Source organism: Gossypium hirsutum, chromosome A13 (genome assembly GCF_007990345.1).
Source record: "Gossypium hirsutum isolate 1008001.06 chromosome A13, Gossypium_hirsutum_v2.1, whole genome shotgun sequence".
In the NCBI taxonomy this organism is placed as follows: domain Eukaryota; kingdom Viridiplantae; phylum Streptophyta; class Magnoliopsida; order Malvales; family Malvaceae; genus Gossypium; species Gossypium hirsutum.
This window is the reverse complement of record NC_053436.1, coordinates 80,509,237-80,526,099: the sequence shown is the minus strand read 5'-3', so window position 1 is coordinate 80,526,099 and position 16,863 is coordinate 80,509,237. Positions and strand designations below refer to the sequence as shown.

Here is a 16,863-nt window from a genome sequence, read left to right as displayed (position 1 = left end):
TTTAATAAATTTAGAATTTTTAAATATTTTATTACTTTTTACCATTGTAAGTATTTTTTTTAAAATTTTTTACAATTTTAAAAAATTATAATTTTCTAAATCTCCTCTAGAATGAACCTAAAAAAAATTAAATCATTTGTCCAAATTCATTATGGACATGTATTGCTTAATAACTTTTTAGTAATTTTAAGGATTTTTAATTTTTTTTAAATATAAGTTTGTAATGTCTATTTTAAATATCTTAAGAGTCTTAGCATGTACCTAAGTTAACAACTCATAGTATAGGTCCCTTTCGGCATGTTGGTTAATTTGAACTTATAGAAGATTGTCTAAATGTAAGTGTGTTCGTGAGCAAATGCTTGCTTGATTGTCAAATAAGTTTGCTTGATGGTTAAGTTTGGTAGAATTGCATGATAAAATCAACCTTCTTTATAACAGTTTCATTTGTCTAGTTAAGTTTTGGTTGTTATAAAGAGGTGACTATTCTATGTTCATGCTGTTATAGAGAAATAATCGTTGTAAGCTTACCATAAAATTTATATAGTGAATTTCCATCAAAAAAAGAAAGTGGGAATCAAATCAACGAAATTATAAGGCACAAGTGCATGTATTAATACTTTTGTGCATCTTTTATTTTACATTTGTTCACATTATTAATTATAAAGTTCATAAATCTAACAAGTTTAATTAATCAATGAGTTATCAAATTAAATTAATTAATCATGAGTTACTAAATTCAAGTAACCAATTTAGAAGTTTATGATGTTCCAAATTCATAGTGGAAATTTTAATTAGAGAACTTAATAGTTTATTGAATTAATATCTTTAATTCTACTTGTAACGACATGAAAGTCAGTGATGCCAAAAAATGTGATTTTGAAATCCCATTTTCGTAAACCGGATATGTAAATATTAAATAAAAATATTTACGAAGTTGTTATGAAAATATATTGAAGTTCGATTAAGTAATTTTGCCGAAAAAGTGGTTAGTTAAGGCTTAAGGACTAAATTAAAGATCCAATGCTATAAAGTTTTAATTAAGAAAAGACTTGAGAACCTAGATGACAATTGTTCAAAGGGCCTAAATGGTTAATAAACCATTGTTTTTCATTAGGTTGATGGATCACAATAATTATGCCACTTAGTTGAATTAATAATTAAAATAATATAATAAAACTTTAATTAACCTAATTAGTAAAGGTTAATTAATATATATAGGCCAAATGAAGTGGAAAGAAAGAGAAAACTAATTCTCATCTTTTTTCACCCTAGCCATTAAAGAAAGAAGAAAGAAAATTCAAGCTTTGGTTAATCACATTCGGCTATGCAATTAGGTGACAAATTTAAAACTTTTTTTGTATTTTTTATAGATTTATGATTATGAGAGCTTGTTTTAGCTAGCCCATATATCAATTTAATCCATTGTTAAAGTTTTATCAAGTTGCCATTGTTCATAAATTGATGAATTACGCTTGAAATTGATACATTTTGAGCTTAGATTATGGAAAAGACTAGGATGTAAAGCTTAACAAACTTGATTGTTAACTTTGTTACATTAGGGGCCAAATTGAATAAATGTAAAAATGTCATAAAATCATGTTAGAAATAGAAAATATAAGGTCCCTAATGATAATATGTTATGTGACACCCCAAACCCGGCCCAGACGTTATGGTCGAATCTGGCTATGTCACATGATATGGAGTTTGAAATCGGATTTGACGAGTTAAAACTATTCTAGTTACTTAATCTTTGTTGTGATTAAAACGTATCTCTTTTTTGCGGAAGATTTAGAAACATTCTATTTTAGGAAAACCGTTTTTATTTACGAAAACCTTAGTTTTTAGGAAAATCCAGTTTTGAGAAGTTGCAGTTTAAATAATCATAAAACAGTATAAAGTTACAAGTTAAAACCAAACAGTCCAAGTCCAAAACTACATTAAAAGAAAAACCCCAAATAAATAATAAAACTGGAATTAAATGGAAAGTTAGTCTAAAGTTTTATGTGTGGTTACCATCGAGTCCTTCGCTACACCGATCAGTCAAGACTGGGGATTACCTGCACAGATTAAACAGAAAAGGGTGAGTTTTCGTAAACTCAGTATGTAATCCCCACAGAAAACATACAGAATAATCATCAGAAGTCAGAAATAAATAGTCTAGGGCTGGAGCCCATTACAGAATTAGTTCGGGCCTTAGCCCATTTAGATGTAGAATCAAATATAAATTAGGGCTTTAGCCCAACCAGATACAGATGCAGAACGAAAATTCAGAGTCCTGCCCACCAGCCTCTACACACCATCTCCATCCAATCCTACACACCATGAGGGGATAAAATTGACCTACCTATCCCTACACACCATGCTGTACCGAAACGCGGCACATAAACAGATATTTGCAGCTGTGCTGGCTATCTGGCTTAAGAGCCTTTTAGACACTTCCTCCAATAAATCATCAACCCATCCCGATACAATACAACATACAATGAATGGCATGCTAATATGCAATATTCATTCACACAATCAATTCAGTATTATCAGACTCAGTATGGATATCACACAATAGATCACACGTTTAGGGGTCTAGATAACGCTTACCGACACTGCGGTAGGTCACAGTCGACTTGGGCGACCCGTGCAACCTTACAAAATTGTTTCAAAAAAATGGGCTCACACGCCCAAGTGGCCTACCCGTGGGGGCCCACACATCCATGTGGCCCACACGGCCCAAAATGGCCTTGGCCATGTGGATCACATGGCCTGGCCCAGAATCTCACAAGCCCGTGTGGTTCACCTGTGTAGCCTATACGGCCTAATAGGTTGAGCCCGTATGTCGCACACAAACCGTGTCATGTGTCCGTGTCTTACGCGCACGGCCTGGCTCATCGATCACACGCCCATGTACTGCCACACGGCCTACCACACAGGTGACCACACGTCCGTGCGGCGTCAACAGAGTAGTTTTTCAGCTTTCGCCGATTCTTGTTTTCTATGTTTTCGGGTACACACCTGTGTTGATTTTGACGCTAAAGCAACTCCAAGCAATCTTGAGCCTAAAATTAATCGTTATACATTCGATTAATCACTTTAACAGCCAAACTGATAAACCGTAATTTATACATATTTCTATCCCATGCTTAGCATATTTTATGGATGATTTTTCCTTAAAATTGGTGAATTCGATGCTCCTAATGCCTTAATTTCATATTTTATACTCAGGTGAGCATAAGAGAGTGAAAGGAACGAGAAACGGGCCAAAAACGGAGAAAATAGGCCAACGTTAAAAATCAACATGGCCTAGACCTCCTCATAGGGCAGACCACACAGCCGTGTCTATTTGGCAGAATCTAATCACAACTCACATGGGTGGACCACACGCCCGTGCCTCTTTAATAGGCTTGACTACGGCCCGAAGTAATCGCACACGGGCGTGTCCCTGTCAAGCCCAAGTTGAGTCTAATTTGGAAAAGGCCAATTTTTAGGGTTCTTAGGCATTCCAAAGCCTATAAATATACCCTAAATGAGGAGGAAAATGGGGACAGAGGAGGAGGCAGGGAACTGATCAAGGAAAGCTGATTAATCCATCTCAGAAGTCGGATTCATCATTAAGACTGAAGATCTCCCCTCAATTTCCCTTCAGGAGTTTTGGGTTTTCCTTTATGTTTTGTATTCATTATTCTTCTGAGATGTTTACCTTTTTAGTTATGAACTAAAACCCCTAAATACCTAAGGGGGATGAAACCTAAGACAGATCTTGTTATTATTATCTGAATTGTATGATAAATATTTGACTTGTTCTTAATTATGTGTTCTTAATTCTTGTTTTGATATTCCAGGATATTGGTTCAAGTTAAGCTCTTATTCAGAGGAGGAATAGACCTTGTCTAAGAGTACATTTGTCATAATTAAGCGGAGTTGGTTGCGCGTCTAGGGATAGGGTGACAAGATTTTGCCGAATTAGGGTGAAACCTAATAATGGGATCCATAGATCGAGTTAATGCAACCCTAGGGAGTTAATTAGAAAAATATTTCAATTATTCAACCTAGGGTTAGACGTTGTTAGTATCGAGAGAGATAATAATATAACTTAGGGATTTCTACGGATCAAGTTAAATGAATAAATCGTCCGATTCAGAGTCAAATAACAAGTGGAGTCTAGGTGGATTTTTCCTTAGGTATTGTCTTAATTCAATCGTTTTTCCAAAAGTAATTCCCTAATTCTATTTTCTGTGAATCATTAGTTTAGTTAATTAGTTAGTTAAAACAAACCCCATTATTTTTAGGCTAGATAATAGAAAGACAGTCATTACTAGTACTTTTAGTTCCTTTGGGTTCGACAATCCGGTCTTACTAAAACTATACTACTGTTCAATAGGTACACTTGCCTTCATCGTGATAATAGCTAGTTTCAAGAACGATTCATTATAAATATTTAAAACCTGTCGCGAATATCACATATCAAGTTTTGGCGCCGTTGCCGGGGAACTAAGATATTAGGAACACTCGATTTTTATTACTTTAGCCACTTATTTTTACTGCAATTTAAATTTATTTCCAATTTTTATTACTAATTCTTTCTTTTCCCTTTTTTCTAACAGGTTCCTATAGTTTATGACTAGAAGAAACCCGTCAGGACCATTGCTTTTTGATAGTAAGATCAATTGCACAGTTCGCAGAAACCAAAGAGAAATATGCGAAGCTTACGTTACACAGAAGAGCAAGAGGAAGATACTTCAACCACTACCAAGGAGATGGCTGAGAACCAATAAAATCCGCTACCTCCTGCGGTTGTTGTTAATCAAAATCTTGTTTTGCACACTATGTATGATTATGCTAAACCTTCTTTAACAGGAACTGAATCGACCATAGTTAGACCTGCTCTAGTTGCAAATACTTTTGAACTGAAACCTAACACAATTTAAATGATACAGCAATTTGTTCAGTTTGATGGTTTACAGGACGAAGATCCCAACACTCACTTGGAAAACTTTTTGAAGCAATGCGATACATTTAAAATCAATGGCATTTCTGATGATGCCATACGTCTTCGGTTGTTTCCCTTTTCATTAAGGAACAAAGTTAAATAGTGGTTGAACTCGTTACCACGAGGGTCAATTACTACTTGGGAACAAATGACTGAAAAGTTTTTACTTAAATATTTTCCGCCGGCTAAAACGACTAAATTACGTAATGATATCTCTTCTTTTGTGCAGATGGATTTGGAAACACTCTACGATGCATGGGAGAGATACAAAGACCTTTTACGAAGATGCCCTCACCATGGATTACCACTCTGGCTACAGGTTCAAACCTTTCATAATGGCCTGCATCTTTCGACTCAACAAATGGTTGACACAACTACTGACGGAACCATGAATAATAAAACACCTAAAGATGCTTATGAGTTTTTATAGATGAGATGTCACTGAATAACTATCAGTGGCAAGTCATGAGGACAAAGCCAACGAAAAAAGCTGGTGTTTATAACGTCGATTCGGTCACCATGCTCTCTAATCAGGTAGAACTATTGAACAAGAAAATTGATGGTTTTCTTAGTTCTTCACAGGTTCACCTAGTAATGCAGTGCAAAGCAAGTGGAGGTGGATCAAGCAATTCAGAATACCAACCTTATGGCTACAACATGGATAACGAGCAGTTAAATTACATGGGTAATAATCCTTGATCTCAAAACAATCCATATAGTAACACTTACAATGCAGGTTGGAGGAACCACCTAAATTTCTCATGGGGAGGCCAAGGAAATCAGAGACCACCTCCAGGCTACAAACAACCACCCTACCAACAGGAAAAGAAGCCGAACCTTAAAGAGATACTCTCAAAGTTTATATCGATGTCAGAAACTCATTTTTAGAATACCGAGGCAGCACTTAAGAATCAACAAGCATCAATCCAAGGGCTCGAAACTCAGATTAGATAGCTTGCCAAGTTGATTTCTGAACGACCACAAGGTAGCTTGCCAAGCAACACAGAATCTAACCCAAAGGAGCAACTCAACGCGATTACTAGTCAAGATGAGGAAGGGTTAGTCACACCTGAACCAGAACCAAGGCAAGAAACTGAGATAAGCAAAGGTAAAGGTGAGGTAGACCACCATGAGCAAAAACCAGTAAGTACAGAATACAAACCTCGTGTGCCATACCCCAATGCGACAAGGAAAGATAGCTCAGACAAACAATTTGGTAAATTCCTTAAACTTTTAAAGAAACTACATATTAACCTACCGTTTATTAAAGCACTTTCGCAGATGCTGAACGCAGTCAAATTTTTAAAGGAGCTTCTAGCAAATAAATGAAAGTTAGATGAAAGGTCGCATGTGGAGTTAAACACAGTTTGCTCAGCTATTCTACAGAATAAACTACCCAACAAATTGAAAGATCCAGGGAGTTTTACAATTCCTTGCTTAATTGGTAGTTTAGATGTTAATAATGCATTAGCTGATTTAGGGGCTAGTATTAATGTCATGCCTTACAAAATGTTTAAACAACTAGGTCTTGGGAAACCCAAACAGACTAGGATGAGTATTCAATTAGTAGATAAAACTATCAGATTTCCTAGGGGTATTATTGAAGATGTGCTAGTTAAAATTGATAAATTTATATTTCCCGTTGACTACGTTGTTCTAGACATAGAGAAGGATAGCAACAATCCTTTGATTTTAGGAAAGCCTTTTTTAGCAACTGCTAAAACGATTATTGATGTTGGCACAGGTGAGCTCACACTTCGTGTGGGAGACGAAACAACTACCCTTCAAGCTTGCAATTTCGGCAACACATCGAAAATTGAAGGTGATTGTCTAAAGCATTTTACTAAAACTGACAATATGGTGCAACCTACTTTACAGGAAATGAGTTTGAAGGAAGTACATAAGCCATTTTCAAGCAATAGTAGAGGACCTATTCATGAAGAACGAAGGCTACAAATCAAGGAGCTAGATGAATGACGGACACATAAACCGAGAACACATGATAAACCACAACTATGCCAGGACGAGCTCAATACCTTTCCAAATCAACTTAAGGTTGGAGATAAAGTTTTATTAGATGCCGCAGATCCTCACATTGTCACTACCAAACCGAATGAAGAAATCCCTCTTACGGTACTTAGCATTTTCTCATTCGGTACAGTCGAGGTAAATCATCCCAAGTTCGGCACTTTTAAGGTAAACAATACCCGCCTAAAACCTTATTTTGATGAGATTCACAACAGGAATGAGGAGTATAAACTCCTCGAACCACCATGACCATTCAATGGAAAGGTAAGTCGAGCTTAGGCTATAAATAAGCGCTTCTCGGGAGGCAACCCGAGCACTAACTGTATTAACTTCTTTAAATTTTAGTGTTTAACACCTAACTTACTAACGGAGCTCTTGAATACAGGTTTCCCACACAGACACGGCCTAGCACACAGGCGTGCCTTAGGCCGTGTGGAAATAGGGAAAAGATTTTCCCCAGCACGGGCTATGATAAATCGCCACAGTCGTGCGACATGGCCGTAGGCGAACCTGCTAAAACAACACGGGCGTGCGACACGCCCGTGCCTTGAAACCGTGGCCAAACCTGTCAAATTAACATGGGTGTGCGACACGCTCGTGCCAAGCAACCATGGTCGAACCTGTTAGGTTAATACGGGCGTGGGACTACATACACGGGCGTAAGAGAAGCGAACGAAGATAGACACGCACGGCCGTGCACACCCACACGCCCAAGGAACAATAATCCATAAAGTTGCTGCTTTTGTGTTATATATGGTGATGTACTCAATCATGCAGGGGCTAAAGGAGACTGATATTTTAGGTATATGAATGCGATTGATGTTTATAACTCATGAATCTCCATCTTTCTTTATTGTTTATTGTTTATTCTTTTATATATATATAAGTAATGGATATGTCGATAAAGTATTTTGCACTTCCAATATTTAAGTTTAAACTATAAAAATAATATTATTGAATAATTTATCTACAAAAATTTAAAGAATTAATCTTAAACTTGAGTAGGCATTTTTAGCCTTAGTGTTAGTTGATTATTTTAGATTTAATTCTTTCTCATAGTCATCAAAGAAAGGAAGTGGATATGAAAAGGATAGCATTATTTTTTGCCAAAAGCATGAAAAAAACATAAACTTTCACAAAAAGAAGAGGAATTTAAGTTACATGGATCCCATATATCATAATTATGATTATCCCATATTAATTCATTTTGGAATTGAAGCTAATATTTATGTATCATAAAATTGGCTAAAACATATAAGTACTTTTAATTGATTAGAAACCAGGCTTGTTTTGTCTGTTTTCATTCCATGCATGATGGGACTGTCATAAAACAATCAAAATCGAGTTGCCGTCACTTAAAGCAAATTCATCCTTCTGAATATAAAAAAAATGTTTTAATTATTTAATTTTAAAAAAATTATAGAATGGTTATTAAAGTATTTAAAAGTTTTTATTTAATATATTAAATTTTTTAAATTTTTTTAAATCACTAAGTTGTTAAATTATAAAATAAAATAAAAAAAGTTTGATTAGCAAGTTTCAAACGACCATTCGATGACCGATAGATAAATACTCATCAATGAGTAGAAAAAATACATTAAATCCAAGTTGATTTGATTGTCAATGTTGGAAATTTGAGAAAAAAAATGTTTGAGATTTGGTTAATAAATTCATGACATTCAAAGTTGTTTCATGAAATAAACTGAATTATAGAAGAAAAGGGAAAATAGAGCTTTTATTTGGTGCAAGTGAATAGAAAAAGTCATGTAACTACGATTTTAACAATCCGGTGGTTTAAATAAAAGCTTTCGAATAATTCAACGGCTATATAACTTTTTAAAATTGAGTAACCAAAAAATAAATTTATTAACTTTATGGTTTACCCAAATAAAAAAATTATTCATAATTGGACGGAAATTTGAAGCTAAAATTAGTATATACGAAGATAGACACGCACGGCCGTGCGCACCCACACACTCAAGGAACTATATTGGCAGCATTGAACTAAAGCGTGCAAGGACAAAACATTCAGGGACTTGATGTAGTAATTATCTTTTTTAGATTGGCTAAAAAAAGAGTGTGAGTATGTGGCACCTAATTAAATTTTTGGTTTATTTGTATACTAGTTCTTTCCCATCTTGAAATTAAATTAAAATATCCCTTAAAAAATATAAAAATAACAAAAATAAACCATTCTCATTTTTTTTAATAATTTTTTTAAAACAATAAACTTAAAAACTATATAAAATTCTTATTTAAATTACCTAATATATCCTTCAAAAAATTTCCTCAATTTTATTTGAATTTAAACATTTTCAATTCATTCCCTAGCATATTTGAATTTAGATAAACTTGAGGAAATTTTTTGAGACATATTGGATCATTTAAATAAGAATTATATATATTTTTAATTTTATTGTTTTTAAAAAAATAAAAAATTTGAGAAGGATTTATTTTGTTATTCTTATATCTTTTAAGGCTATTTAAATTTAATTTTAAAAGGAGACAAACTTAACATGCAAATAGACCAAAAATTTAATTAGGTGCCGAGATACATGACACTTTTTTTTCCAACCAATCTAAAAAGGGTAACTATTTCATCAAGTCCTTGAATGTTTTAACCCTACACGCTTCAGTTCAATGCCGCTAATTTGTTAGGCAGTACCAAAAAATTATTTTTTATTTTATTTTATTTTTAGGGTGGTACTGCTTGAAAAAGTGACGACACCCAACTCTATTGTAGAAATCAGGCCATTCCTATTATTAATCTTGAAATTAGATCATTTTTATAATTTTTAAAATTTATAGGATCAGATTATTAAAAAAACCCAAAATTGACAACTGCCTTAATGATATTGTAAATCTGTGTTGCACGAGTAATTTAATATAGTATAGTTTAATATGTAATATTATATATAAACTTTAATTCTGTATAATTTTATTCATTAATATATTTTGATTTGATTTTTTAAAAACAAATATAATTATTGAAATAACATTATTTTACGTTTACATATTAGATATATAAATAATTATATTTATTCAATATAAAAATAAATTAATGTGTTTTTTTTTGTGAAAAGAACATGAACAAGAAGACAACTTTAAAAGATTTTAATAAAGGCTAAAATCTTGAGCCTGTTGGATGGACATAGTCACCACATCAGGAGGGAGTTCAAAAATCTGGAGGGAGGTCTGCCAAGAAAGGCCAATATTCGCTAGCTTGTCAGCAACTAGATTATACTATCTGGGAACATACATGATTTCCCACTGCCCTTCAGAACGCAAAATTCTTTTGACTCTTCTAAGCAAGGTAATGCCAAAGTCCACAGTTTCTTCCATGCTTAAGGCTCTGACCACTTCTATATTGTCCGTCTGGATCCTGACTCTCTTATACCCTTTAGTCAAAAGTATGAGGATGCCATCAAGGATACCCCAAAGTTCTACTTCAAAAGGTGAACATCTGCCTAGAAAATATGTAAACCCCAAGATCCAATGTCTATCCCGATCGCGAACCTCTCCACCCGCTGAGGCATTCCTGGAAGATCTGGTTACTGCTCCATCTGTAGATAAGAACACCCAATCTTCAAAACAATGGTGATGAATCTTTAAATGCCTGGAACCATTCCTGGTTCCCGGCAGAAAAGATTCAAAATGTCAAGCCCAACTGAGAGATGATTTGATGGTATCTTGGGCCATCCAATCAATTTTTTGAAAGATGAAAAGATCCATGTTCTTCCAAATTCTCCAAGCGATTAATCCAAAGAGACACGACCAAGTAATTCCCTTATCCTGCAACTTAAGCTGACAACAAAGATTAGTTGAAAACCAAATATGACAAGGATCAGAAAAGAACCTGGCTTGCTTCTCTATAGGAACAATAAGCTTCCACACTTCCTTAGCCTTTGCGCAATCATGAAACACGTGCATAGTATCTTCATTGGCATGATCGCACTGTGGACACTCACTACTCTGCCTAATGCCTCTTCTGGTCCTTTCAGCATTAGTGAAAAATCTCTATTTAGCCATAATCCAAAGGAAAAGACGCTCTCTGAGGGCCTTGATACTTTTAAATAGGCTTCCAAAAGTCATCTTTAGGGTTCCAAGAATTTTCCTTTAAGGACCAGTAAGCACTACGAACAGAAAAGGATCCAGATCCAGAACGAGCCCAAATAATTTTATCCTCACCCCCACCGGATGCGGAGGAGGAATGCTAATGATACGTCTGATTACATCCTCAGTCAACCACATACGAAGCATATATCAACATTCCAAAAGCCATCTTGAAGCACCCAATCCTTCAAATTACTGCCTAAATTAAGTCTTTCATTAGCAAAAACATAGGAAAAAAGAGGCCTAACATTAGGTATCCAATTATCTTTCCAACCACGGATTGAAGAGCCATTCCCTACTGACCACATTAGATTCTCACGAAAAAGGGGCCACACCTTAGAGATAGATCTCCATAAATGGGAGCAGTTACTTTTATGGATAGAATCCGGAAGCTGATTTTTCCATCCATATTTTGAGCAAAGAACTCGTACCCATAAAGCATCATTCTCAGAGACAAGGTTAAACCCAATTTTCATAAGAAAAGAATTATTCTGATCTTGAAGGTACCTAAACCCCAATCCTCCGCAAGACTTGGGCTGACAAATGGAGTCCCAACCCACTAAAGCGGTTTTAGTATGACCAGCTGAACTCCCCCAAATAAACTGTCTAGCAATCTTCTCAATCTCGTTACACACTCCTTTGGGGATCGCCAAGGACTGCATGAAATAGTTAGGAATAGTAAGAAGAAAAGATTGAGCGAGAGTGACCCTACTTACAAAGGAGAGTTTCCTCGCTTCCCAATTTTGAAGTTTGCGCATTACTTTATCTAATACAAAGTTCAGAGTACTCCTAGTAACCCGGTCGTGCAGAAGAGGTATCCCCAAATATTTTCCAAGGTTAGAAACTTTCTAAAACCCAAAGAAAAGACTAATCTGATCGCAAACACTCGGATCCACTCCTTTAGAAAAATACATATTACTCTTCCTTGCACTAATCTTATGACCAGAAAGTCACAAAAGCGTTGAAGGATTTCCTTGAGAACGTGGGCTTGATTCAGCTCCTCCTTACCGAAAATGACGAGATCATCAGCAAAGAAGAGATGAGATAACGCCAGTCCCCTTCTGGATAGACGAATAGGGCTCCATCTACCAGCTGCAATGTTAGATCTGATCAAGTGATTTAGCCAATCCATGCAAAGGAAGAACAAATAGGGCGATAAGGGACACCCTTGCCTAACCCCTCTTAACGGCTTGAAGGACTTAGAAGAGACTCCATTCCAAAGAATCTGCATGGTAGAAGAAGAAATAGCATCCATAATTACCTTCCTGAATAAATCAGGTATCCCAGCAGCTACAAGAGAAGCACTAATAAACTCCCAGCTAATCTTATCATAAGCTTTTTCCAAATCTAGCTTAATAGCCATCCGTTTTCTACCGTCTTTCCTACTACGCATCGAATGAATGACTTCCTGAGCAATGATGATATTATCATAAATGTTTCTACTAGCAATAAATCCAACTTGCTCTGGAGATATAAAGTTCGGGAACACCACTTTAAATCTGTTGGCGATCACCTTCATTACCAATTTATACATAACGGAACACAGACTAATAGGCCGAAAATGACTAAAGTCCTCCGGGTAATCCTTCTTCGGAATAAGCGTGATAAGGGTATTGTTGAGGCCATCTTCAATTCTATTCTCAGCCAAAATACCTTGGACCCATTCACAAACTGCACCTCCCATTAAATCCCATTGACTCTGGAAAAAAAATGAATGGTAACCATCATATCCTGGGGCCTTCAGAGGAGCCATGTCAAATAGGGTTTTCTTAATTTCGTCATTCAAAACTAGCTTATTGAGATAATCAATTTCGCTCTCCTTAAGACGAGGGAAAATATCACTAGGAAAGTTAGGCATGGGAGAAGGAATTTCACCATACAACCTTTCAAAAAATATGGCAGACTCATTACTAAGAACCGACTGATCCGCACTCTACTCCCCATTGCTGATACGTAAGGCCATAATGCTATTCGCCTTCCTCCTTTGCAACGTGTGATTATAAAAAAAACTAGTGTTGCGATCCCCAAACTGGAGCCAATCACACCTCGCCTTCTGTCTCCATAACAATTCCTCATGATTGAGCACATTCTCCAACTCATCTCTGACCTCTATCTCTAACTTAACCAATCTCCTAGAAGTCGACTGATCCATAGCCTTTTGAATATTCCCAAGTGACTTCATTAGCTGTATTTTCCTCGTTCCTATAAAGCCATAAATGGACCTGTTCTAATCTTTAACGTGTGAAGTAATATCAGATAAAAAATCAGCCATATTATCTGAAAATCTCCACTTTTAGAAATCAAATCCTTAAAATTTGCATGCTTTATCCATCCTGCAAGGAAGCGAAATGGTCTCCCTTTTGCTGTATTAAGCATAGGATTAGTCTTTAGGAGAATGCACCTATGATCCGATTTGATACGAGTAAAATGGTAAACAAGTGTCTGCGAAAAAGCCGAAATCCATGCATCATTAGCAAGGGCATGGTCCAATCGCTCATGCGTATTACCTCTTTGCCAAGTAAATGACGGTCCAACAAAACCTAGGTCTTGCAAATTACACGAGTCAACAAAATTGCCAAAGAAATTACATCTCTTACCAATAGACTGATCACTCTTTTTGTCTTTATTAGAGAGGATGGCATTAAAATCTCCCAAAATCAACCATGGCAAATGTTCCTGAGGTAAAACATTCAATAAGTCAGTCCACAAAGATCTCCTCTTACTTTTATTAGGATTACCATACACAACAAAAGGGAAAAAAGAACTATAAAAATTATTCCCCTAGATGCATAAAAGCATAAATTGGGGATGATTGTGAATAATTTTAATAGAGATAATCTTTCCATCCGACCTATATGCCACCTGAAAAACCAACAGATTCAATGCGATGAGAAAAATCAAACCCAATTTACCAATAATAGAATTAGCTTTTGGGCCACTAACTCTAGGTTCTAATAAGCACACAATGTTCGGATTGTGCTCTAAATTATACTCACAAAAAGCACGGATAAACTTACTACTTGCACACCCTTAGCAATTCTGAGAAAAGATTGAAATATTAGAGTCCATAGAAAAATTAAACTAGAAAATAAACAAATGAACAAGGATCTCAAAACAATCACTAGACAACAATTAACAAAACATAATTAATTTGTTTTACCATCCCCCGTACCAGGGTCCACTCCCTGCACGTTCGTAATAGCCTAAGCTAGCTTGGTCATAGAGTCTCTCAAAGGGATTTTGGAGGGATTTTTAATTTTAAAAAAATTCCCTTTCCCATACGAGACTTTATTGATTTTCCTTGTGGCTCGAAACCCCCCATCTTTACCTCCCGTTAATTTCTGTGTAGTCCGAATTTTGCTAACCTCAAAATTCTGCAAGGAGACCTTCCCCGTATTACTATTATCAGCTAATTTCTTCTCTTTAATCGAGACCGCAGTATGCTTGGTGCTATTCAAGCCTTCGGTAGCATTAACAATCTGTACTTCAGTAAATTCTGGCACCGAGACAACAGTTTTAAAAGCTGTATTAACATCCTCAATATTATTTTCCCCCTGGTCAACAAACATAGGGTTAATGCACGAGAAATTCACAGGCATATTATTAAAATTGGAATTTTGCAAATTATTAAAGTCCACTCTATCCGAATAATTAAATTCTGAAATAAAAAGTTGCTTAGAAGAACTCCCAGGATCACTGTGCGTAAAGCCCAAATCCTGACAACTTGACTTGACTGGATTACTGGTCTGGATCACACTAGGCAATTTTGGGTCATCAGCCCGTTTATCAATATTTGAATCAGCAGCTCGCTGGGTCGAACCCACCACTGGCCTATTGATATCTGGGTCTGCTATAATGGCATTAGACAGCCCATTATCTAGAATAATTCCCCCCATCCGACTGCTCCTATTATTTTTTCCATTATCTCGAAAGTTGAGCTTCTGTTTCTTCCCAAAATCAATAGCCTTTAATTTCACCTGAAAATCAGCCCCAATTCCTTTATCACCCTTATCCTTCTCCTTTCCCAAATCAGACTCACCTTCCATAACAGCCAAAGCGCCAAATCGGGAACCGGATTTGCCTTCCTCCTTGTTCTCTGTTCTAATAGAACCATTATTCCGAGAATTTCGTCTGCTTTTACGTTCGACCACCATCCATGGTCCGTAAGTTGCAGTATCATCTCTTTTCTCCACCGCCACCGGATCAACCCTCGCCGTCTACTTCTCCGTTCTAGATTCCGATTGCGTCACAATACAGAGATCCTTGGTATGTCCATACTTCCCGCAGGAGAAGCATATGGTCGGCAACGCTTCATACTCAACTTTCTAAATTCTGCCATTCACGAGAACTTGAGCAACCAAGGGTCTATCCAGATTAATGTATGCTGCTATCCTGGCGAACCTGCCTCTAGTCCTGCTATCAGTATTAAAGTCCAAGTGAACCACTTTCCCAATGGTATTCCCAATTACCTTGATAATTTTCTTCTTGTATAAATAACCTGGAAGACCAGGTAGTCTAATCCATGCCAACACTAAACTTGGATAGGGTTGTGAAGGGCAAAACTCTTTTGTCCAGGGTTGAACTGTTAAATATTGTCCATACACCATCCACGGACCCTGCGCCAGAACTTTAGTGTAATCGTCGAAAGATTGGAACTTAGCCAAAAAGTATCCATTTTCAATATCCATGAGATGGAATGGCTTGGCAGTGTTCCAAAGACTGCTAATACGATTGTTAAGAGCCTCATAGCCAATGTTTCTTCCTAGTAATTTCAATATTACCGTGAGTTCCATCTCTTTGACTAAAATATTTTGAATCCGTTCAGAGAAGTCAATGGAAGGAATACCATTAACAACAGATCTGTGAATGTCTCCTTCTAAAAACTCAAGATCTTCATCAACATCTAGACTAGAAGACCCATCTTACCAACGTCTATTCCTCCAGAATTGGTTCCTAAAAGTTTATCCTTCCAGGATATCTTTAGGCTCGATCCAGAGTCTTCACCATCTCAGTGTCTTCTTCTCCGATTCCACCTTTGAACCGTACTTTCTTAGTCGTACGATCAGAATCCGATCGAGATCCATCGCCACCGCTTACTGCCTAAGGGGGGGAAACGTTATCGGGGATCAGAGAGAGTTTTTCCATTTTTATATTGTAAAAAAATATTTTTTGATGTATTTATTTTTTTAAAATAGATAAAATTAATCAAAATCAAAATTTTAATATTTATAACATAAAAAATATGTGAAACTCTCTAAATTACCATATCTTTCAAGAAATGTAAAAATTTACTAACAACTTACCATATATTCCAAGAAAAAATGAAAAAGGAATGAAGAAGTGAAATGGAACAGCCTAAATAATTATTTAAGCAGAAAAGGGCTCGGAGCCCGAGCCCGAGCCCAAGCCCAAGCAGGTGACAGTGTGACTAGTAGGTAGGTAACAAAAACAGATCGAACGGATGATAGAGAAAGAAGTCCACGCGGCAAGATTCCCCTTAGGCTTAGCAAGCAGCTAACCAAAAATTTGGATTTGCCGCGCTACTCTCGTTTCACGGCTGGAGTCAGTGGGAAACCGAAAAAAAAAAAAAAAAGATTGTGAAATGTCAAATCTGCCAAACAGAACCCACCACATTACAAAACACAGCTTAGGATTTTGGCATTATCACATTACCCCAGGTTCGGAATCAGGACCAAACATAATTAAATATTAATTACCTAAATAACTCAAGACCATGAATT

At 36.2% G+C, this 16,863-nt stretch overlaps 1 non-coding gene across 1 annotated transcript; it reads right to left on the bottom strand.

The window, feature by feature from the left end:
- Positions 1-5,178: 5,178 nt before the first annotated feature.
- Positions 5,179-5,284, bottom strand: LOC121213261 (small nucleolar RNA R71). The gene has a single exon (XR_005908644.1). It is a non-coding gene; the product is annotated as a small nucleolar RNA R71 (small nucleolar RNA).
- Positions 5,285-16,863: the final 11,579 nt, after the last annotated feature.